This window comes from Gorilla gorilla, chromosome 4 (assembly GCF_029281585.2).
Source record: "Gorilla gorilla gorilla isolate KB3781 chromosome 4, NHGRI_mGorGor1-v2.1_pri, whole genome shotgun sequence".
NCBI lineage: Eukaryota > Metazoa > Chordata > Mammalia > Primates > Hominidae > Gorilla > Gorilla gorilla.
This window is the reverse complement of record NC_073228.2, coordinates 13,195,646-13,219,903: the sequence shown is the minus strand read 5'-3', so window position 1 is coordinate 13,219,903 and position 24,258 is coordinate 13,195,646. Positions and strand designations below refer to the sequence as shown.

General features: G+C 45.1%; 1 protein-coding gene across 1 annotated transcript in view; it reads right to left on the bottom strand.

Annotated features, from left to right (window-relative positions):
- CYTH1 (cytohesin 1) overlaps positions 1 to 24,258 on the bottom strand; it is a 106,832-nt gene that overhangs the window by 81,965 nt on the left and 609 nt on the right. The window lies entirely within an intron of this gene.

The following is a 24,258-nucleotide window of genomic DNA, read 5'->3' as shown; positions in this document are numbered from 1 at the left end:
GGGATTACAGGCGTGAGCCACCATGCCCGGACTCAAGGTTTGAATTTTCACCATAACTTAAGAAACCCTCATCCTTTGGGGGGATGACAGTGAGTGCAGTTTAAAAAAAAGCAAAGAAACCCTCCTATGAATGAAACAGGTCTTGGTTAGAGGTCAAAGTTCTCCTTCTAACCAGAATGTAAGGCACCTGAGAACTCTACTCACGTCTAAATGGCAAGGCCCATAGAGTGTCCAGCTCATTACAGGTGTTCAATACGTATCTGTTGAATAGATGAATAAAAAACGACCTGGGAAAGAGGCTGCTATAATTTTCCCATTCTAATACATGTAAACACTAGCCAAGGTTCTTAGAACAAAGTTCATCCTGCCAATGCTGAGAGAGGCAGGAAAAAATTTTAATTATATCAGCAACCCAAATCATTAAAAAAATATTCAGCCGGGCGCAGTAGCTCATGCCTGAATCTCAGCACTTTGGGAGGCTGAGGCGGGCAGACTGCCTGAGGTCAGGAGTTTGAGACCAGTCTGGCCAACATGGTGAAACCCCTTCTCTACTAAAAATCCAAAAAAAATTAGCCAGGCATGGCTACTTGGGAGGCTGAGGCAGGGGAACTGCTTGAACCAGGGAGGTGGAGGTTGCAGTGAGCCAAGATCGCACCACTGCACTCCAGCATGGGCGACAGAGCGAGACTCTGCCTCAAAAAAAAAAAAAAAGTTAAAAAAAATTCAAAAAAAAGTTTAAAAAAATAGTAATTCAATGTCAGGAAGGATAAATTAACAAGTATTATCATATACTGGTATGAGTTGTAAACTGATTCACACTTTCTGAAAACCCATTTGGCAGTACATATCAAGAGACTACAAAGTTAAACTCCCTAACCCAGTAAGTCCACTTACAGTAATCTAGCCTAAGAAAATCACTGGAAATGTGAGCAAAACTTTATCCACAAGAATGTTACAGGATTCTTTCTTACAGGAACAAAGTGGAAACTTCTAAATAACAAGACAGGATGATTAATTAAACTATGCTCCATCTATATCATGCTGCCTTTGGCCGAGGCCCCAAGCATCCCTGCATGTCCTTGCTGAGAGTGCCAAACTGCAAGGTCTGTCTTCTTGTAGCTGGCGACATGAAGTTGGTCAAGGAGACTGTAGCATGACATGCCCCCACTGAGGAGAAGAAGCCTGGCTTGTCTATCACTTGCTATTAAAAGTGCTAAGCCCAGGCCGGGTGTGGTGGCTCACGCCTGTAATCCCAGCACTTTGGGAGGCCGAGGCAGGCGGATCACCCGAGGTCAGGATTTCGAGACCAGCCTGACAAACATGGAGAAACCCCGTCTCTACTAAAAATAAAAAATTAGCCGGGCATGGTGGTGCATGCCTGTAATCCCAGCTACTCGCTAGGCTGAGGCAAGAGAATTGCTTGAACCCGGGAGGCGGAGGTTGCAGTGGGCCGAGATTGCACCATTGTATTCCAGCCTGGGCAACAAGAGTGAAACTCGAAACTCCATCTCAAAAAAACAAAAAAGAAAGAAAAAAAGAAAGGAAAGTGCTAAGTCCTTGGTGGTTCTTGGTTCCTCAGCTGTAGACAAACCCAATTCATGCATAGACATCATCTGGGCCCATCATGTCACCCCACGAGACTTGAGGTCAGGGGCACCAGCACTTTCATGCTGATATTCCTGCTATTTGCTGTGCGATGTGTACTAATCTGCCTCATTCTGATCCAGTAGGTCTCGTTATCTACTTTCGGCATCCACGGAGTTATGGCATGTGCTTGTGGCCCTAGCTACTCAGGAAGCTGAGGTGGGAGGATTGCTTAAGCACAGGAGATCGAGGTTGCAGTGGGCTATGACAACACCACTGCACTCCAGCCTGGTCAACAGAGTGAGATCCTGTCTCAAAACAGAAAGAAAATTTCCATAATAATAATTTTCTCAATGTTTGCCAAAGTGCTAAAGTAAGAAGGGCACAATTGTAGCCAATCGAAGCCCACTGCCTGAGGTGGCTTCATTTTCAGGCTATATGGCAACTGCCCCAAGGAAGGACTAAAAGGTACTCTCCAAAGACACTCTGGGTAAGTGGACGCAGCCTCAGTTCTTCGTAGGTCTTGTGCGCCTAGCAGTCTACATCCCAGCGCCAAGCCTCTCTTTCATCCAACGGGGTAGGCAAAGGGGTCTTTTTAGGTTGCTTCCTCACTGTTGTACAGATCAGGGCTCTAAAACTGGCACCTGGCCACTGGCTGCCTAGCAACAGCTGCAACATAAAGAGAAGGTATCTCTTAAAAGGAACAAAACAGAAAACCACACAAAGACACATGGGGAAGCTAAAGTGGGTAGGTAGCTATATACTTGGTAGCTATAATAAAGGAGTAAAAACAAAAATCCAAGGTTGGTTATTCTTGCTTCTTTCATCTGTTGAGCCTCTTCTTAAAAACCTCTGTAAGTTCAAAACCCTCCAAGCGGAATACCGAATGGCTTAAAGCAAAACCACATAAATTAGATAGTTACAGCTGAGGAAATGCATTGAACACTCAGCCATCCCTTCCTACAACCATGGACGCACAAATTCTTGTGAAATCATTTTATACACTCAACACGGGAAATGAAGGGAACCATCTCTGGCCAGGCCAACTCAAGCCAGAGCCTGCCTGTGTGATGTGACCTTGGAGAGAACAGTTAGAGGTTCTGAAGCGTGGGTTTCCACACCTGGGGTCCCCAAATTTAGGGGCATTAGAAGTATATTTGTGTGCATGTGTGTACAAGCATGTGCATGTATGCACGTATTTATTCATTCACTCATTCCTGGATCTGCCCTGGTACGTTTGGTATGGCTAGAGCAAGGACCCAGAATAAATGGCTTTTTTGAAAGATTCCTCCAGGGATTCTGCGGGTTAGTCAAGTATGGGAACCACCATTCTAACCCAAATTTACTAGATTACGAACTTTAAAAGGGAAGGCTAAACAAACCACTTCTGCATGTTCATCTGCCTAGGACATCCGACTACCACAATTGCAAAAGGTGCCCATGTGGAACGGAAAATACATGGTTGAATTTTACAAATTTAGATGTATAAAGCTAAAAACTCAAGAAACACTGAACTCCCTCTTTTGACTACTGATGTTTTAATTCTGGCCTCTATCCAAATAGCAGGTTTTTATATATATATATGTATATATATAGTTTAAAAGAAAGCAACAACATTCTACTATCTTAAAACCCTCTTTTCTAAACACAAGAAAATCAAAAATCACATTACAACAGAACTTAAGACTTTTAAATAGAAGTGAAAAAGTAATTTTACACAAAAAGCATCATATACTTATCTTTCTAAAAGTTACAGGTATCAAGTAAGTCTGATGACATCACTTCTCAAAATCAAAATATATCCCAGATGCTCCTCAACTTACAATGGGGTTACTTTCCAATAAACCCATCGTAAAGTCAACCCTAAGTCAGAGACAGTCTCTATATATTTTCCTGATAAATGGGATACCCACCTCCCGGGTTCAAGTGATTCTCCTGCCTCAGCCTCCTGAGTAGCTGGGACTACAGGCATGCACCACCACACCCGGCTAATTTTTGTATTTTTTGTAGAGACAGAGTTTCAACATGTTGGTCAGGCTGGTCTCGAACTCCCGACCTTGTGATCCACCCACCTCGGCCTCCCAAGGTGCTGGGATTACAGGTGTGAGCCACCGCACCCAGCCTCGTGACTTCCAAGTTTTCAGTCACATAGCAATGCTACAATAAACACCCTTGTGCACACATTCTGGTACACATCAGCAGTTCCCCACCTTCTGAGTCCCAACTCAAGAGGTTCTTGTTTTCAGATTTCAAGTTTCAGATCTCCAAGGGGAACTAATTCTCACAGGAACTGCTTTTTCTAGTCCTGCTCTAGGCTGGAATGGGGTGATGTGTAACCTATTTTTGTGTTAAAATCAATTGACCTTGGGAATGTGATAATACAGGGAACTAAAAGCACTCACACTACTCCAAGCTTATTAAAACCTCTTTAAAAATCAAGAGGCAGGGGCCGGGCGCGGTGGCTCACGCCTGTAATCCCAGCACTTTGGGAGGCCGAGGCAGGCAGATCACGAGGTCAGGAGATCCAGACCAGCCTGGCTAACACGGTGAAACCCCGTCTCTACTAAAAATACAAAAAATCAGCCGGGAGTGGTGGCGGGCGCCTGTAGTCCCAGCTACTCAGGAGGCTTAGGCAGGAGAATGACGTGAACCCGGGAGGCGGAGCTTGCAGTGAGCCGAGATCACGCCACTGCACTCCAGCCTGGGGGACAGAGCGAGACTCCGTCTCAAAAGCAAAAAAAAAGTGTTATTTTTAAAAACGTTTTAAAGCTTAAATTCCTCTTATTAGAATGCTATACACACACATTTATACGTTTGAGAAAACAGTAGTCTAAAGCAAGAGCAGGAAAGGGAAAGAACAGTAGTAGTCAGCTAGACATTTGGTTTTGTATCCTTAACATCTATTCTGAGTGGAAATTAAACCAAATGAGCCTTTAACATAAACGTTTGAAAGAGTAACAGCATCTGGCCTGCTTCCTCCATACAATGAGGTGTCCATCATGTGACATGGGGGAAAACAGCAGATTTCTGGAAAAATAATGACCAAATAATGTTGTGCCAACATCTTCTAGAATAATAAACTTCTTTTTCCTATCAAGGTCCATTGTTCAGGGACATTTCCATTACCTGACAACAGGAAAAATTATCTTTACTCTCAGAGTACAAAAACATTCCTAAGAACAGAGAGCAACAACATAACCTTCTGACTCAAGATAGTCTCTGTTCCGGTAATTTGATGACAAACAGTGTTGCTGATCAGCAGAATACAGAGTGGAAAGGGCGGCTTTTTTGCACATGCCTTCCCCTACCTTTGAATTAGGAGCACTCTTCTAAAACTAGAAATGCTTCACAAAGTCAGACAAAGTCTACAAAGTACTGCAATACTTAATACCCATGAGGCACACTTCCATAAGAAGAAAATGATATGCAGGAAGGATTAAACTGCCCATTCTCACAAGAAACATTCCATGGGCAAAGGCACTAAGGTAGACGTATAGATGTAGTCGGCAGGATAATGGTCCCAAAGATATACATGTCCTAATCACCGGAACCTGTGAATATGTTAAATTCCATGGCAAAAGGGGATTAAGATTGCAGATGGAATTAAATCTCCTATCAGCCAACTTTAGAAGAGGGAGATTATCCTAGATTATCCAAGTGGGCACACAGATTCTTCCAAATGGAAGAGGGAGGCAGGACAATCAGTGTCAGAGTGATGAGAGGTGAGACTCAATCAGCCACTGCTGGCTTTGAAGATGCAGGAAGGAGCTAAGAGCCAAGGAGTGTGGGCAGCCTTTAGAAGCTGGAAAGGTAAGGAAGTAGATCTTTCCCTAGAGCCTCCAGAAAGAAACACAACCCTGCTGAAATACATTTTGGCCCAGTGAGACCCATTCCAGACTTCTGGCCTCCAAACTATAAGATAATAATGTATATTGTCTTAAGCCACTAAATTTGTGATAATTTGTTATGGCAGCAACAGGAAACTAATACAATGGAAATGTCCATCTGGCTGCTTTCTGGATGTTTTTAATCTCAAAAAAAGACTTTTGGCCAGGCACGGTGGCTCACGCCTGTAATCCCAGCACTTTGGGAGGAAGAGGTATGTGGATCACCTGAGGTCAGGGGTTCGAGACCAGCCTGGCCAACGTGGTGAAACCCTGTCTCTACTAAAAATACAAAATTAGCCAGGAGTGGTGGCATATGCCTGTAATCCCAGCTACTTAGGAGGCTGAGGCAGGAGAATCGCTTAAACCTAGGAGGCAGAGGTTGCAGTGAGCCGAGGCCGTGCCAAAAAAAAAAAAAAGACTTTTAATCCCTCTCAAGATACACACATTTATATACGCATTTGTCAAACACCTTAATACTTCCTAGAATAAAGTGGACTCACACCACAAATCACCTTACTGTAGGTGATAGAGTAGTCCCTCCTTATCCACAGGGGATACTTTCCAAGACCCCCCATGGATGCCTAGACCACAAATAGTAGTGAACCCTATATACAACATGTTTGTTTCTATACATACACACCTATGATAAAATTTATAAAGTAGGCAGAGATTAATAATAAACTAATAATAAAGAACAATTACATTATAATAAATAATAAAGAACAATAAATTGTTCTATAAAATATGCTGTAATAAGAGTTACGTGAATGTAGTCTCTCAAAATATTTTCTTGTACTATACTCACATATTTTCAAACCACAGCTAACTGCAGATAATTGAAACCGTGGAAGGTGAGACCATGGATAAGGGGAAAGTATGCTAGCCTCCTCTTAAAGAATTTATTTGCTACACTCATCTTTCAAACATAGAATAGGCCAGGCACAGTGGCTCACGCCTGTAATCCCAACACTTTGGGAGGCTGAGATAGGCACATCACTTGAGGTCAGGAGTTTGAGACCAGTCTGGCCAACATGGCCAAACCCTGTCTCTACCAAAAATTAAAAAAATTAGCCAGGCACAGTGGTGTGCGCCTGCAGTCCCAGCTACTCGGGAGGCTGAGGCAGGAGAATCGCTTGAACCCGGGAGGCAGAGGTTGCAGTGAGCCAAGATCCCATCACTGCACTCCAGCCTGGGTGACAGAGCGAGAGTCTGTCTCAAAGAAAAAACAAAACATAGAATAATCATTTTCTTCTTTTTATAAGCTCACAACTAATACCATAAAATAATATTTCCATCTAAATGTCTTTTTTTTTTCTTTTTTTAAGACACAGTCTTGCTCTGTTGTCCAGGCTGGAGTGCAGTGGCACTATCTCGGCTCACTGAAACCTCCACCTCCTGGGTTCAAGCAATTCTCCTGCCTCAGCCTCCTGAGTAGCTGGGACTACGGGCGCACCCCACCACGCCCAGCTAATTTTTGCCAGGATGGTCTCTATCTCTTGACTTCATGATCCGCCCACCTCAGCCTCCCAAAGTGCTAGGATTACAGATGTGAACCACCGCGCCCAGCCTAAATGTCCCTTTTTCAAGATTTGTACTGAAATCTCTGAATGCATAAAAAATGTCTCTATAAACTTCCCAGCAAGTCAACAGTGAGGAACTTACTAACTGGTTATCAACATAAGCAGTTTCAGCAAGAACCAGGCTTATATATAAACCCCAAAACAATGGAAGAATGAAATTAGATGTATGCACGAGGTAAGAGGGATCTATTTTAACTGCAATTCCCAAGTTTCCATGAGCAATTTCAGTGACCTTTGTTTCTATATCAAAAGCAGAGGGAGTGGGGGAGCATGGATTTAATGATTCAGTCAACAAGCTCTGAGAGCCTACAATGTGCCAGGCCCTGTTTTTGGCATGCACATGGGATAGGGGAGAGTAACAAAAGGGATGAAGATTCCTGCCTTGTGGAGCTTCCACTTCAGCTGGAGAAGACTGACCATGCGTAATAAACATAATGAGTAGGTTCCCGGTGCGGCAGGGGGGATGAGCATTATTGGGAGTCAAGCAGGGTAAGGGTGGCAAGCAGAGAGGAGGGGGGCACTGGCTGCTCAAGCAAACGGGGGAAGTCTTGTCGAGAGAGTGTGGGAACTGAGCATGAGGTTACTTGGAGGAAAAGCATCCCTAGCACAGTGAATAGCTGGAGAAAGGCCCGAGCTGGGGAGCGTGCCTGGTGTGTACCAAGCACCGCAAGGAGTTTGCTGAGTGCATGAGCAGAGGGGCATGGGTATCCCTGATGGGTCCCAAGGAACAGGAGCAGGATCACCGGGAGGCCCTCCCTGAGGCATCAGTAGACTCAAAGAGAAGCCTTCCTCAGTGGACCATGGAACACACCCAGAAAACGGGGCTCCTTCTAAAGGTAGACCCCAAAGTCTAGGTTGGAATCCCTATTTCTTTTGGGATATCATAAACCCATAAAATAAATATTTCAATTATAATTCTAAAAATCTTTTTAGAATTTAATTTCCTCCATGCTTTGTCACTGCAGTCTGGACACAGAGAAATCGCAGAAGTCTTTGTCAAAGTTAGAGAACAAGTTGAAGAAGTCTCCATCTTCAATAAATCAGTAAAAGCCAGTGTGGAGTAAAGGAGACAAGCCTGAAGTGGGCTATTCAGAAGTCCAAGAGGGTTTCAATGCCAAGCAAAACAAATGGCAAGCCCTCAAAAGCTGTATCTGACTCTATTTTATTGTCAGGTTGCTGTCCTGACTAAACAGGTTTAGTCAGGATGGTCCCCCAGATGGTCCCCCAGAAGACAAACACCAAGAGGTGCCACAGCACAAGACAATGGTGTTTCCAGGGCTCCCTGGATGTGCTCCCCAAGAACCAGAGTCCACAGCTGAGCTGAGAGCAGGCAAATGATCACAACTTGATTTTTTTAAAATCCTGCAATAGCATGAATAAATTGGCACAAATCCAAGTCCTAAAGTCTATTTTTGAACCTGCAAAGCTAGAGGGTCTTGTCTTGAGATCCCTGGTGACCCTACCACAGTGCTCACATTCCAATGAGGCCCTGTCAAAAACCAGCCTTAGGCTGTGCACGGTGGCTCAAACCTGTAATCCCAGCACTTTGGGGGTGGGAGGATCGTCTGAGCCCAGGAGTTTGAGACCAGCCAGGGCAACATAGTGAGATCCCATCTCTACAGAAAAAAAAAAAAAAAAAAAAAAAGCCAGCCCCTCCTCTAGCAGGAGACAAAGCTTCCAAGTCAGGACTTCGGGCAGGAAGACTCTGGGAGCTGCTCTGTAACTCCCTGGAAGAAACGCTATTCTGCTAGTGTTCTCCTGTCTCACTGTTAAATGAGTTCTTTCAGCAGCCTTTTTATTTAGTCATAAAGGGCAAAAAGGCTAAGAGAAGCCATGAAAAGAGCCCTGAAAACGGCTGAGAGACAAGCTCAGGAAGATTCGTTAACCTTTACCTGGTTACCTGGATTTCTCATAAATTCTAGTGGCCCAACCACAAAACATGTTCTGGCTCCAGGGAATCATCGAAGGCCAGGCTGCGTAATTCTTGTTGCCACAACATCAAACCCAGTTTACCAGAGTCCCTGGGAGGAAACAGCAGCCCCTAAACTAAATGCTACCCGGAGGATTAAGGAAAAAGATACTGCCTTTACTGCATGATCCTACAAACTCCTCAAATTTCAACCCTAAGATTAACAATGGCTCTTTCAATGTAAATGTGTTTAATAACCAGCAACACAGGTTTAACCAAAACTCTGTCCAAACTATATCAAGATACAAAACTCTGTATCCCACTCCCAGAAGAAAGAACGTTTAGAAAGTACATAAATTCATCTCTGAGAGGTCTGAGAAAAAGAAAAAACAATGAAAAGACATAAATAGCATATAAGGTATGTAAAAGTACAAGACATAAAAATGAAGAGGGGGGTGTGAATGAGCAGCCAGTATAGAAAAAGCCCATTCAAAGCATGGCCTTTGCATGGAGCCTGAGAAATCTAGCTTGTGGTGCCAGCTCAACCACTCAGCAGCTATGTCCCTTTAGAATCTCTCTACTTCTCCATTTCCTCACCTATAAAATCAGTACAGTATTTGTTGCCACCCACAGGGTAACTGTGAGGGTTCAATGAGAACTTACGAAAAATGTTCAGCAATGAACTTCATGTGCAGCAAGCAGTTAACTGCTAGTGTGGGAACAGTTAGAGCAGTGACACCTACTCTGGCATGTTCCCATCTCACTTCATCCCAGTAGGTAACTGCCTGTTGGGTTTGCTCAAAAGTACGTCTCAGCCGGGCATGGTGTCTCACGCCTGTAATCCCAGCACTTTGGGAGTCCGAGATGGGAAGACTGCTTGAGGCCAGGAATTCAAGACCAGCCTGATCAACATAGTGAAACCCCATGTCTAAATTTTTTAAAACCATTTTTTTTAAAGTACATCTCACTCAGAACACAGTGAAAGCTGAAAGTCCCCAGGCTCCCATAGCATTTGTTGGTATTTCCACCATAGCAAATTTCCACGTGAACCGCCCTACACTGTGAGCTTCTGGAAAGCAGGGCCTGTATCTTAAAATTCTTCACAGCCTGAGCATAAAGCAAATACCCTGACACAAAGAATTTTAAAAGTCTGACCAAACGGATGAATAGATGAACAAATGGATGAATAGATGAACAAACGGATGGTTGAATAGATGAACAAACGGATGGTTGGATAGATGGGAAACAATTTAAATGGCAAGAAAGAGAAAAGAATCCAGTGTTTTTTTCAAGCCATAATGATTGCAGTGATAAGTAAATGGTGATAAAAGTTTAAAAATTAGAGAGGTCTAGAGGTAACACCAGAATGAAAGGGCCAGGAGCAATTCTCGGACATGCTGAATCTCAGACAATGATGGGATATCCAAGGGGAAATGTGCAGGAAGCACTTGAAAATGCCAGAATGCAGCTAAGATTCAAACGTTCTCTTAATTTCAATCTTAGGGCTGTTGGAAATAATATTTCAGAGAATTAGAGAACACAAAAGAAAGTAAGTTAAATAGGTTTCAAAAACACATATAGTCTGCAGCTGCTGCGTACAGAAGCCAGAGCAGACAAAATGAAATGTGAGACCGATCGTCCTGGAGGTTTACAACACATCACATATGAATGCTTTCATTCAAGACTGGCTCGGAATCATCGTCCAAAGGTATAAAAAGGAGTCTATAAATACTCTTAATATCCCCCAGAAAAATACAAAAAGCTCTCCACTCTGCAACTTCCAGCTCCTGCCCTCTCTCTCTTTCCATTTACCATCTAGTTACCTGAAGAGTTACATACATTTGCCTTCAAAGTTTCCCTTTCAGATCTCTTCCTCTACCCAGCCCTTCAGTGGTGGTATTCCAAGACAACATCCTTGGACTCCTCGATCAGCCCGTGGCATCACCCACTCCCTAGGTTCCACTCCCACTCCTGCGTTGATCATCTCTGGAGTTGCAGGTTCAAATTCAACTATTTAAATGGGTCTCTCAAAGTGGACACTGTACAAGTACCACAAAACTCCATAGATTACGTCCAAAACCGAAGTCCTATTCTCAGTATGGAAACTCTCCAAGCAGTCATCCAAAGACAGAAACCTGACGCTCACCTTCGTCACTCTGTCTCTTTCATCTCCTTTCAATGCTATGTCCCTCCCAAACACTGGCAACCAAATCCATCAATTTCATGTCCTTCACTGGTCCTGTATTTATTCTCTCCTACCTCCTACTCCCACAGCCTGAATTCAAGCCCTCATCACCTAGCTCACCTATCTCCAAAAATTCCTTAAGGGTCTCTCCACTGCCAATCTGAGCCACACTAAGTCAGAAGAATCTTTCTAAAATGCAACAGAATGCTCTGCTTCTCCCTCTCCTTGCCTCCACCTGCTTCCTTTCTCCCTCCCTTCCCCCTCTTGGCAAAAATAAAAAATAAAAATAAAAAAAAGAGCGGGCGCAGTGGCTCACACCAGCACCTTGGGAGACGGAGGTTGGCAAATCACTTGAGGCCAGGAGATCAAGACCAGCCTGGCCAACATGGCAAAACCCAGTCTCTACTAAAAATACAAAAATTAGCCAGGTGTGGTGGCACATGCCTGTAATCACAGCTACTCAGGAGGCTGAGGCACGAGAATCACTTGAACCCAGGAGGCAGAAGTTGCAGTGAGCTGACATCACGCCACTCACTGCACTCCAGCCTAGGCAACAGAGCAAGACTATGTCTCAAAAAAAAAAAGCAAAATAATCAGCATAAAATATCCCTGGTTTAAACCCTCTCATAGCTCCGTGTCCCAGAGAATAAGTCCTGTGTAACAACACACACTGAAGCCCCCCATAACTGTCCCCCATTTCTCTAACCCTGCCTCTGGCCTCCTCCCTCTGCTCACAGCCTACTCTCCAGGCACAAAGAACCATTTGTAGCTCCCCAAGTGGCGAAACTGCTTCACACCTCCTGTCCTCTCATTCTCTTTGCTTTGATACACACTTCTTTGCAATGTTCTCCTACTTGGCACTAACTCATCTTTCACAATCCAGCCCAAGGGCCAGCTCCTCTACAAACTCTCCCCTGGCCAATCCAGTGCCATCCCAACGCCAGTGGAACTGGCACTGCTCTCCTTGGTTTACCTACATTTTTCATGCACACACCTGCCACATCTACTGTGACACGCTCCTTCACAGCTTGCTGCCATGTTTGTCTCCTCCTTCTAGACTCAAAGCATCGGTGACAACAGGGACTACATGGTATGAAGTGATCACTCAAGCTTGTTGACTGAATAAACAATTACAAGCTACTCATAGAAACCAATCTGCGAGCTGGATGCAGTGGCTCACACCTGTAATTCTGACACTTTGGGAGGGCGAGGCAGGTGGATCCCCTGAGGTTCGGAGTTCTAAACTAGCCTGGCCAACATAGTGAAACCCCGTCTCTACTAAAAATACAAAAATTGGCCAGGCACAGTGGCTCATGCCTGTAATCCCAGCACTTTGGGAGGCCGAGGTGGGTGGATCACGAGGTCAGGAGATAGACACCATCCTGGCCAACATGGTGAAACCCCGTCTGTACTAAACATACAAAACTTAGCCGGGCATGGTGGCGTGTACCTGTAATCCTAGTTACTCGGGAGGTTGAGGCAGGAGAATCACTTAAGCCAGGGAGTCAGAGGTTGCAGTGAGCCGAGATCGCACCACTGCACTCCAGCCTGACGACACAGCAAGACTTCGTCTCAAAAAAAAAACAAAAATACAAAAATTAGCCAGGCGTGGTGGCGGGTGTCTGTAATCCCAGCTACTTGGGAGGCTGAGGCAGAATAATGGCTTGACCCGGGAGGTGGAGGATGTAGTGAGTCGAAATTGTGCCACTGCACTCCAGCCTGGGCAACAAGAGCAAAATTCCCATCTCCAAAAAAAAAAAAAAAAAAAAAAGAAAAGAAAAGAAAAAAAAAAAAAGAAAGAAACTTGTGATATTACTACAAAATAGGCAGGGTTGTTTTGTTTTGTTTTGTTTTGTTTGAGACGGAGCCTCACTCTGTCACCCAGGCGGGAGTGCAGTGGTGTGACCTCGGCTCACTGCAATCTCCACTTCCTGGGTTCAAGCGATTCTCCTTGCTCAGCCTCCCAAGTAGCTGGGACTACAGGCGCACGCTATCACGCCTGGCTAATTTTTATATTTTTAGTAGAGACGGGGTTTCACCATGTTGGCCAGGATGGTCTCGATCTCTTGACTTCGTGATCCGCCTGCCTCGGCCTGGGATTACAGGTGTGAGCCACAGCATCCGACTGAAAATAGGTTTTTTTAATAGCCTTAGCCAATTCCATCATTCATATCTAACACTACTAACTACAACATAGATTCAACAATGCCAGGTAAGGGCACGCTTCTGAAATAGAATCCTTGAAGACTCAAGAAAAGGTAGAAAATGGCCAAGTGCGGGAACTCATACCTGTAATCCCAGCAGTTTGGGAGGCCAAGGCAGGCAGATTCCTTGAGCTCAGGGGTTCAAGACCAGCATGGCCAACATGGTGAAACATCGTCTCTCCTAAAAATACAAAAACTGGCCAGGCGCAGTAGCTCACATCGGTAATCCCAGCACTTTGGGAGGCCGAGGTGGACAGATCACATGAGGCCAGGAGTTTGGGACCAGCCTGCCCAACATGGCAAAATCCCATCTCTACTAAAAATACAAAAATTAGCCAGGCATGGTGGTGCCCGCCTGTAATCCCAGCTACTCAGGAGGCTGAGGCAGGTAAACTGCCTGAACCTGGGAGGCAGAGGTTAAGAGAGCTGAGATTATGCCATTGCATGCCAGCCTGGGCAACAGAGCAAGACCTGTCTGAAAAATAAAATAAAATAAAAATGCAAAAATAAGCCAGGTGCAGTGGCACATGCCTGTAATCCCAGCTACTCAGGTGGATGAAGCATGAGAAATGCCTGAACCCAGGAGGCAGAGGTTGCAGTGAGCCAAGATCACGCCACTGCCCTCCAACCTGGACGACAGAGCAAGACTGTCTCAAAGAAAAAAGAAGGCCAGGTGCGGTGGCTCACACCTGTAATCCCAGCACTTTGGGAGGCCGAGGCAGGCAGATCACAACGTCAGGAGATAGACACCATCCTGGCCAACACGGCGAAACCCTGTCTCTACTAAAAATACAAAAATTAGCTGGGTGTGGTGGCACACACCTGCAGTCCCAGCTACTTGGGAGGCTGAGGCAGGAGAATTGCTTGAACCAGGGAGTTGGAGATTGTAGTGAGCTGAGACTGCGCCACTGCACTCCAGCCTGGTGACAGAGCGAGACTCCATCTCAAAAAAAAAAAAAAAAAAGAAAGAAAAGAAAAGGTGGAAAATATAAAGACTCGGATAAGGAAGGTATTATCCTGGCCCTTACTATAAAATTCAGTCACTAAAGAAAGCAGCTAATAACCATCTCACTACCATAAAAGCACAAATATACAATGTCACGCTATCCTGGATAATGAGGAGTCATAGAAATCCCCTACATACCCTTCACTGCTTTTGTGTTTTTCTGAAGTTAATGCAAACAGAGAAGCAAAACAACATTACCAGCAGTTTCAGAGGATGTGGGATTCACTTCTTGATCATTTCTAAATAATTTTCCACCTCCTCCATGCCTCTATGATTGCAACTGAAACTAAATTGCAACAATAATTAGAGACAATCAAGTAGTGTAGCAATGGAGCAAATGGACAGGTTCAGGCAAAGTTCTTTTCTTTAGAGCCCACTCTGAAGACTTTCATCTTGGAGAGGAGAGCAGGAAAGGTGTGGAACAATAACAGGAAAGCAGACTCGACCAGACTCGACACGGCTCTCAAGTTGAAGTCTTCCAACGGTCCAGCACAATACACAGAGATGTTTCATCCCTTTCATCTCTCCTGTTCCAAATGACCTATGATGTGTGCCCCCCATACTTGAAATAAGAAGGCAATCTTCTAATTCTTACTATAGAATAAGTGTCCTAACTGATCGTGAATGCAAGAAATACTGAAGAAAAAATCTGTTCGACATAATCTCTTTTGATTAACACATGGAACATTTAGAAAGGAGCAGGTATGAGCCATAAGATTCCAGAAACTGAAGTGTTTTGTTTTGTTTCGTTTTTGTTTTTGTTTTTTGAGATGGAGTCTCACTCTGTCGCCAGGCTGGAGTGCAGTGGCGCGATCTCAGCTCACTGCAACCTCCGCCTCCCAGGTTCAAGCGATTCTCCTGCCTTAGCCTCCTGAGTAGCCGAGACTACAGGCGTGTACCACCACACCCAGCTGATTTTTGTATTTTTATTAGAGACAGAGTTTTACAATGTTGGCCAGGATGGTCTCGATCTCTTGACCTCATGATCCGCCCACCTCGGCCTCCCAAAGTGCTGGGATTACAGGCGTGAGCCACCACACCTGGCCTGTTTTGTTTTTGAGACGTGGTCTCACTCTGTTGCCCAGGCAGGAGTACAGTGGCACGATCTCAGCTCACTGCAACCTCCGCCTCCCAGGTTCAAGCGATTCTAGTGACTCAGCCTCCCGAGTAGCTGGGATCACAGGCACGCACCACCACACCCGGCTAATTTTTTTTTGTATTTTAGTAGAGATGGGGTTTCACCATGTTGCCCAAGCTGCTCTTGTACTCCTGAGCTTAAGCGATCTGCCCACCTCGACCTCCCAAAGTGCTGGGATTACAAGCATGAGCCACCATGCCCAGCCTGAAACTGAACAGTTTATCATTATAACCCAGACCAATACAATCCGTTTAATTCACAGGAAGGTGTGGTGGCTCATGCCTGTAATCCTAGTACTTTAGGAAGCCAAGGCAGGAGAATCACTTGAGGCCAGGAGTTCAAGACCAGCCTGGGTAACACAGTGAGACTCTGCTCTATTTAATTAAAAGAAAAATTATAGTTTCAAAAAAAAAAATCTATTGGCCAGGAGCGGTGGCTCACGCCTGTAATCCCAGCACTTTGGGAGGCCGAGGCGGATGGATCACCTGAGGTTAGGAGTTTGAGGCCAGCCTTACCAACATGGTGAAACCCCATCTCTACTAAAAATACAAAAATCAGCAGGGCGTGGTGGCGTGCGCCTGTAATTCCAGCTACTCAAGAGGCTGAGGCACAAGAATTGCTTGAACCCGGGAGGCAGATGTTGCAGTGAGCTGAGATTGTGCCACTGCACTCCAGCCTGGGCGACAGAGCAAGACTCCATCTCAAAAAAAAAAAAAAAAAAATTAAATTAAATTAAATTTTTAAAAAATCTATTTAATTCACAATTTCTCCTCGTAAGGAAACATTTTGTAGTTGGCCAGAAGACAATATATGGGTTGAGAGATCTTTCATCTTTAAAAGAAAAATTAAAAGAAAGGTAAACGACCGTTACAATTAGCCAAAATCTAACCTAAACCCCAGTCAAAACTGACACACATTTTCCCCATGCTTAAAACATCAGTGACAAAAACCTGTAAATCACTTTATTTGATAGAAAAGAGTTAACCTAGGTTAAGTAAATAAACCATCATTTCTTATGATGTAGCCAGTTCATAATACACAAATATGCAAAAAAAAAAAATTTTTTTCAATCTAGCTAGTGATCAGTAGATTTAATAAGTCACCATTTTGTAACCACCAAATTCAGTTTGTTTGCTTGTTTGTTTTAAAAAAACTTTTAAAATGTTGATCCTCACTGAGGGCACATTTGCACTATTACAGGTACGTGTACTGATACATTGCTAAGAAAAGAGTAAATTGGTGCAGCCCTTTTGGAAAAAGTTGGCACCAGACATCAAGAATTCTAAAAATGTTTATACTCTCTGACATGTTCATGTCACCCTGAGAATATATCTTAAAGACCACAAAGTGTGTATAATTATGGCAACCTTATGTTCCAGATTTTCTAAGAAAGTGTTCACTGTAAATAATTGTGTTCTTTTCAATAAAGGCAAATCAGTAAGTTAGTAACTAAGTTTGAGAATGGAAGTCATCCATATCATAGAAAAACAAAGAAAACGGGTTCTGCATGGGGTCAAACATGCATAGAAGTGTTCTGGTTTCTGTTTGAAATGGAGAGTTGAGGAAAAAAACTCAAACTCACCACATATTAACTTTTTACAAGATGGAACTTGGTTCAATCCACTATTCCCTCCACAGTTGCTGAGCTGCCTCTGTAGGGCCCCAGGCACCATGCCTATTCTGGAGACATGGTGATGAAAAGGCAAATCTTTCTTAAATGCAACAGGCTCCTCTCCCCAGCCCGCAGCAGCACCCAGACATGCCAGTGCCCAGACCTTATTTTTCTTGTTGAATCTTCTCACCACCCACACACAGGTCTCCATGGTACAGCATGACAGCTCTTCCTATAATTCTGATATAAATCCTCCTTTTATCCAGAGTCTTTGGTCACAAACCGTAATACATACATGTGAAATGTTCCCAAATCTTGAGTAGACACTCAAGATTATGCCTGTGAGAAAACTCCTTTCCATGAAAACACAGAAGAAACTACTCTCTTTTCTTATCAAACCCCCGAAGTACCCACCAGGGCATTCAGCATGGGAAATCGGGTTAGAACTGCCGCAAGGCACTGCTCCCTCAGACAGCCCACCACCTGTGGCTGGCATAACGGCCCTGGACTTGCTGCCTGCTTTCCCTCTGTGCCACTAGGCACCCACCCCTGCAGTGACCCCAGCTCCCGAGGCATCACACCATCCACAGACCACAGGGTTAGTCCTCCTGAGGTCCCTCTGTGTGTTATGACACCACACCTAACCAGGCACAGAAACCAGGCTGAACACCCTGACAGTCTCCTGTGGCCCATGAAGATTGGGGGGGCCGCTGGGGGTAGAGGAAGGGGAGAGATGGACGGAAGTTACTAATAAGACTGATCTTGAAAGCCTCGGGTGCTAAGGGTCTTTTTTCTTTTTACCCCTGTCCTGAGTATTCCCTTATATCCTTCCCTCAAAGGCCAAAGCTAGAGACAGCAGATACGTTTTTATGCAATTGCACCTCAATGCTTCTCGAAATATGCGAATGAACAACTTTCTTGAATGTCTTACCCCACCACTCTTCCTCTACAGAGAAAGTGAAACGTCGTTTTTTTAATTCTTGCTGAAAACACTGCTATTTTAACTTAAAATTCGTTCTTTCTTGCTTTAGATAATGAATTAGTTCTACCTTTCCCGCTTTAGATAATCAATCTGGGAACTCAATGTAAAAATTACATCAAAGGCAAATAAAAAGTAAGGTATTTCAGAAGCTGAATAAGTAAAGGACATTTGCAGACGTCTCTTCCTTTTCATTTGAAAACTCACCTAAAAATTATTTTAAAATTCTCTGTTGACAACTTCCCTAATTGAAGCTAACTTCTTGAAAGGAACAAAAATAAGACATGCATTTGCTATAATGAACATGATAGACTACAGCAACTTTCATTTTAAATGTTTATATAGAAATTATGCTTAAAGGCCAGGCACGGTGGCTCATGCCTGTAATCCCAGCACTTTGGGAGGCTGAAGTGGGCAAATCACCTGAGGTCAGGAGTTCGAGACCAGCCTGGCCAACATGGCGAAACCCCGTCTCTACTAAAAATACAAAAATCAGCCGGGTGTGGTGGCACATGCCTGTAATCCCAGCTACTTGGGAAGCTGAGACAGGAGAATCGCTTGAACCCAGGAGGCAGAAGTTGCAGTGAGCTAAGATCACGCCACCGCACTCCAGCCTGGGAAACAGAGTAAAACTCTGTCTCAACAACAAAAAAAAGAAATTATGCTTAAAAAGGAAGTTCATAATTGAATCATGGCAACTGCAGTCATTAGCCCCAAAATGATGACCATTACAGAGCAACAGGATGAACATACTCTCTGGAAAATCCCTCAAATACTCCCTTAAAGTGCATTATATGTGGTTTTCTGTTTACAACCCTGAACATTATTACACAGAAATATATACTGGTAACAGTACACACAAGCCAGGCGCAATGGCTCACACCTGTAATCCCAGCACTTTGGGAGGCTGAGGCGGGCAGATCATTTGAGGTCAGGAGTTCGAGAACAGCCTGGCCAACATGGTGAAACCCCATCTCTACTAAAAATACAAAAAAATTAGCTGAGCGTGATGGCACACGCCTGTTGTCCCAGCTACTCAGGAGGCTGAGGCACGAGAATCGCTTGAACCCGGGAGGCAGAGGGTGCAGTAAGCCAAGATCGTGCCACTGGACTCCAGGCTGGACAACAGAGCGAGACTCTGTATCAAAAAAAAAAAAAAAAGTACACACAGTATGCATGTTATAAAGAAAATGTATGCAAAATTTAATTTTTACGATTTTTTTTCTTTTTCCTGAGCAGAATAGTATTTCCTGTAAGTTAATGGTTTGTCTGGTGGGACTCCACAGTGCCATAAACAGTTTTTTTTTTTTAAAAAAAAGAAACCAATAGGCCAGGTGCAGTGGCTCACACCTGTAATCCCAGCACTTTGGGAGGCCTAGGCAGGCGGATCACCTGAGGTCGGGAGTTCGAGACCAGCCTGACCAACATGGAGAAACCCTGTCTCCAGCAAAAATACAAAATTAGCCAGGCATGGTGACGCATGCCTGTAATCCCAGCTACTTGGGAGGCTGAGGCAGGAGAATTGCTTGAATCTGGGAGGCGAAGGCTGCGGTGAGCCGAGATCGCCCCATTGCACTCTAGCCTGGGCAACAAGAGTGAAACTCTGTCTCACAAAAAAAATAAATAAGGCCGGGCGCGGTGGCTCACGCCTGTAATCCCAGCACATTGGGAGGCCAAGGCGGGTGGATCACGAGGTCAGGAGATCGAGACCATCCTGGCTAACATAGTGAAACCCCGTCTCTACTAAAAGTACAAAAAATTAGCCGGGCGTGGTGGCGGGTGCCTGTAGTCCCAGCTACTCAGGAGGCTGAGGCAGGAGATGGTGTGAACCCAGGAGGCAGAGCTGGCAGTGAGCCGAGATTGCGCCACTGCACTCTAGCCTGGGCAACAGAGCAAGACTCCGTCTCAAAAAAAATAAATAAAAATAAATAAATTAAATAACTAAACCAGTAAAGACATATCCCACACAGGTGTAGTCTGAACCAAACTGTCCCTATCTAATGAATACAAAAGAGTACTGGAACTAAGAAAGTCTTTTTGTTGGTTTTTGAAATTGTCTTTAATTGAACAGAGAAACTCTAAGACTCTCTTTCTATAGCATATTATCAATGAGCTATGTTCCAAAAGTTTTTTAATACTAAAAGGTAGCCAGGAAATTACAATGCATTTCCCTCCAGAAAGAATTCTAAGGCCGGGCGCAGTGGCTCACACCTGTAATCCCAGCACTTTGGGAGGCTGAGGCGGGCGGATCACGAGGTCAGGAGATCGAGACCATCCTGGCTAACACGGTGAAACCCCGTCTCTACTAAAAATACAAAAAAAAAAAAAGAAAGAATTCTAAAAACAGTGGTACCTGTCCTAGGCTGATTCACAAAACGTTACCAACTTACGCAGCAGGGACAGGGACAGGGACAGAGGAAGCACTGTTGAAACAGCGCACACACAAAGTTAACACCATAAGAAATGTTTCTCATTATTCTGAAAATCAAATATTAAGGTTTAGGCTGGGCTTGGTGGCTCACGCCTGTAATCCTAGCACTTTGAGAGGCTGAAGCAGGCAGATCAATTGAGGTCGGGAGTTCAAGACCAGCCTGGCCAACATGGGGAAACCCCATCTTTACTAAAAATACAAAAATTAGCCCGACGTGATAGCATGTGCCTGTAGTAACCCCTACTCAGGAAGCTGAGGGAGAATCGCATGAACCCAGGAGGTGGAAGCTGCAGGGAGCTAAGATTGTGCCATCACACTCCAGCCTGGGTGACAGAACAAGACTGTCTCAAAAAAAAGAAAAAAAAATTAAGGTTTAAAAAGTTTATTTAGGGCCGGGCGTGGTGGCTCACGCCTATAATCCCAGCACTTTGGGAGGCCAAGGCAGGTGGATCACTTGAGGTCAGGAGTTTAAGACCAGCCTGGCCAATATGGTGAAACCCCATTTCTACTAAAAACACAAAAATCAGCCGGGTGTGGTGGCGGGTGCCTGTAATCCCAGCTACTTGGGAGGCTGAGGCAGAAGAATCACTTGAACCCAGGAGGCAGAGGTTGCAGTGAACCAAGACTGCGTCACTGCACTCCAGCCTGGGCAACACAGTGAGACTCCATCTCAAAAAAAAAAAAAAAAAAAAAAAAAGAAAGAAAGAAAGAAAGAAAAAGTTTAATTAGGCCTGGCACAGTGACTCATCCCAACACTTTCAGAGGCCAAGGCGGGAGGATGGTTTTAGACCAGCCTGCGCAACATAGCGAGACTCTGCATCTATTTAAAAAATAATAATAATAAAGTTTGTTTAAAAGAAAACAAGGGAAGTTCTGAGGTGACGTCTGAACACGTCATGTTATATGCTTTATGAATCCATCCCACACATTTCCTTTTACAATGTGGGATCTGGTCAAGGTAAATTCTCTGTGAAACCTATGAGGGAAATGGACAGTTCTGGAGACTAACACAAACCTTAAAGAACTTGGGAGTCTTATTCTTCATATGATCATTACACCATCAGGTACTTTTTGTGTGGTGACCCTCTGGGTGGGGAATCTTCAATCTTTTTAGTTCCTCCAAAATAAAAGGATGATATTTAAAACTGTAGAAAGGGGAACAGGCCGGGCGGGGTGGCTCATGCCTGTAATCCCAGCACTTTGGGAGGCTTAGGCAGGCAGATCACCTGAGGTCAAGAGTTTGAGACCAGTCTGGACAACATAGAGAAACCCTGTCTCTACTAAAAATACAAAATTAGCCAGGCTTGGTGGCGCATGCCTGTAATCCCAGCTACTCAGGAGGCTGAGGCAGGAGAGTCGCTTGAAGCCGGGAGGCAGAGGTTGCAGTGAGCCGAGAGTGCGCCATTGCACTCCAGCCTGGGCAACAAGAGTGAAACTCCATCTCAAAAAAAAAAAAAAAGAAAGGGGAAGAATAAACTTACAAACTTTCTCATCTTCGTGTGTGGCAGACAGAATAATAGCCCCTAAAGATGTCAGGGTCCTAATCCCCAGAACTTGTGAATAGGTTACCTTACTTGGCAGAAGGGGAATTAAGGTAACAAATGGAATTAAGGCTGCTAATCCTTATCCTTGATTATCCAGGTGGGTCCACTGTAATCACAAGGATCTTAATAAGAGGGAGGTAGGAGGTCGAGAGAAATGAGAAGATGCTACCTGCTGGCTTTGAAGATGGAAGGGGGACTATGAACCATGGAACACAGGTGGCCTCTAGAAGCTGGAAAAGGTAAGGAAATGGGTTCTCCCCTGAGCCTCCAGAAAGAACCAGCCTGGCCGACACCTTGGCTTTAGCCCAGTGAGACCTATTTTGGACTTCTGACAGCAGAACCCTAAAACAAATGTATGTTGTTTTGAGCCACCAGGCTTGTGGTAATATAACAGGTATAGGAAACTAACACGCCCTGCTTCCACTTAGCTCTTTCAAGTACAAGTTCATGTCATGCCTGGTGGCAAAGCAGTCACTGTATTAAAAGCAACCAGACCAATAGCTTCCTGCCCACGGCAGCAGGCAAGAACACAAGAGAGGCCACGAAAGCCTGCTAGGCAGGACACTGGGATCTGAGGGAAATTAAATGGCAAGAGGAGGCAGAGAAAAGAGCAGCAGGCAAAACTGCTGTCGGCTTCTCAGCAGTGGGCAGGAGTGAAATCTGGAGGGGCTGAACAATCTTTCGGGGCCAGCCAGTGGGTGATTTTTCTTTTAACCACAAAAGGAGGCTGGGAGCAGGGGCTCATGCCTGTAATCCCAACACTTTGGGAGGCCAAGATAGGAACTGGAGTTCACACCAGCCTAGGCAACATAGGGAGACCTCCCTCTCTACAAAAAGAAATAAAAATAATTAGCAGGGCGTGGTAGCCCGGGCCTGTAGTCCAGGTTACTGGAGGGGCTGAGAAGGGAGGTGAGAGGATTGCTTAAGCCCAGGAAGCAGAGCGTGCAGTGAGCTATGATAGCGCCCCTGCACTCCAGCCTGCGCAAGAGAGCTAGACCCTGTCTCAAAAACACAACAAAACAAACAACAAAAAAACGCACAAGCTGCTTTTACTTGTTTACTTATAAGGTAACAAGTGGGCTGGGTGTGGTGGCTCACGCCTGTAATCCCAACACTGTGGAAGGCAGAGGTGGGAGGATTGCTTGGGTCTAGGAGTTCAAGACCAGCCTGGGTAACATGGCAAGACCCCATCTTTTAAAAAAATAAAAAATTAGGGCTGGGCGCGGTGGCTCATGCCTGCAATCCCAGCACTTTGGGAGGCCGAGGCGGGTGGATCACCTGAGGTCAGAAGTTCAAGACCAGCCTGGCCAACATGGCAAAACCCCGTCTCTACTAAAAATACAACAATTAGCCAGACGTGGTGGCACGCGCCTGTAGTCCCAGCTACTCAGGAGCCTGAGACAGGAGAATCGCTCAGCTCGCCCGGGAGGCCGAGGTTGCAGTGAGCCGAGATGGCGCCACTGCACTACAGCCTGGGCGACAGAGTGAGACTCCGTTTCAAAAATAAAATAATAAAATAAAATAAAATAAAAAATTAGCCGGGCATGGTGGCGTGCGTATGGTTCCAGCCACTCAAGAGGCTGACGTGAGCTACGATCACGCCACTGTGCTCCAGCCTGGGTGACAGAGCGAGATCTCGTCTCTTAAAAAAAAAAAAAAAGAAAAAGAAAAATGTCCCATTAGTTATTAAACTAGAATTCGGTTCCACTTGGCCACAGAGTTCTGCTTTATTTGTACTTTGCTACCAAACCACAAAAGTTCACCACTTGTTCTATTTGCCATTCTTTCTTTTAATTCCTCATGAACAAACTTAATAAATTAACTACAGCATGTCAAACAACCTTTTGCAACCCTTGCAATTTCAAAGTCTTGGAGGGAGACACCCCTGGCCCGGGCCAGCAGCCTCGGCGCGCGGGAGCGAAGGGAGCAGGACAGCGGCTCCGCTTGTCAAGTCTCCAGTCGGCGGAGGAGCGGCGTCCCCACCGCGGGGCCCCTCGGGCTCCACACCCGCGTCTCGGCAGGCGGCGACGCACCGGACCGGCGACTGCCGGGCCCAGACTCCCGCGGGCAGGGCCGTCCCGGAGCCCGCGCCTCGCCGGCGGCGGCGCTCCCCGTTCTCATTTCTGAACAAAGACGTGGACCGGGCACAACTCGCTGACGCCGAGAGCGGCCGGAAACTGCGGGGAACGCGGGCCCGGC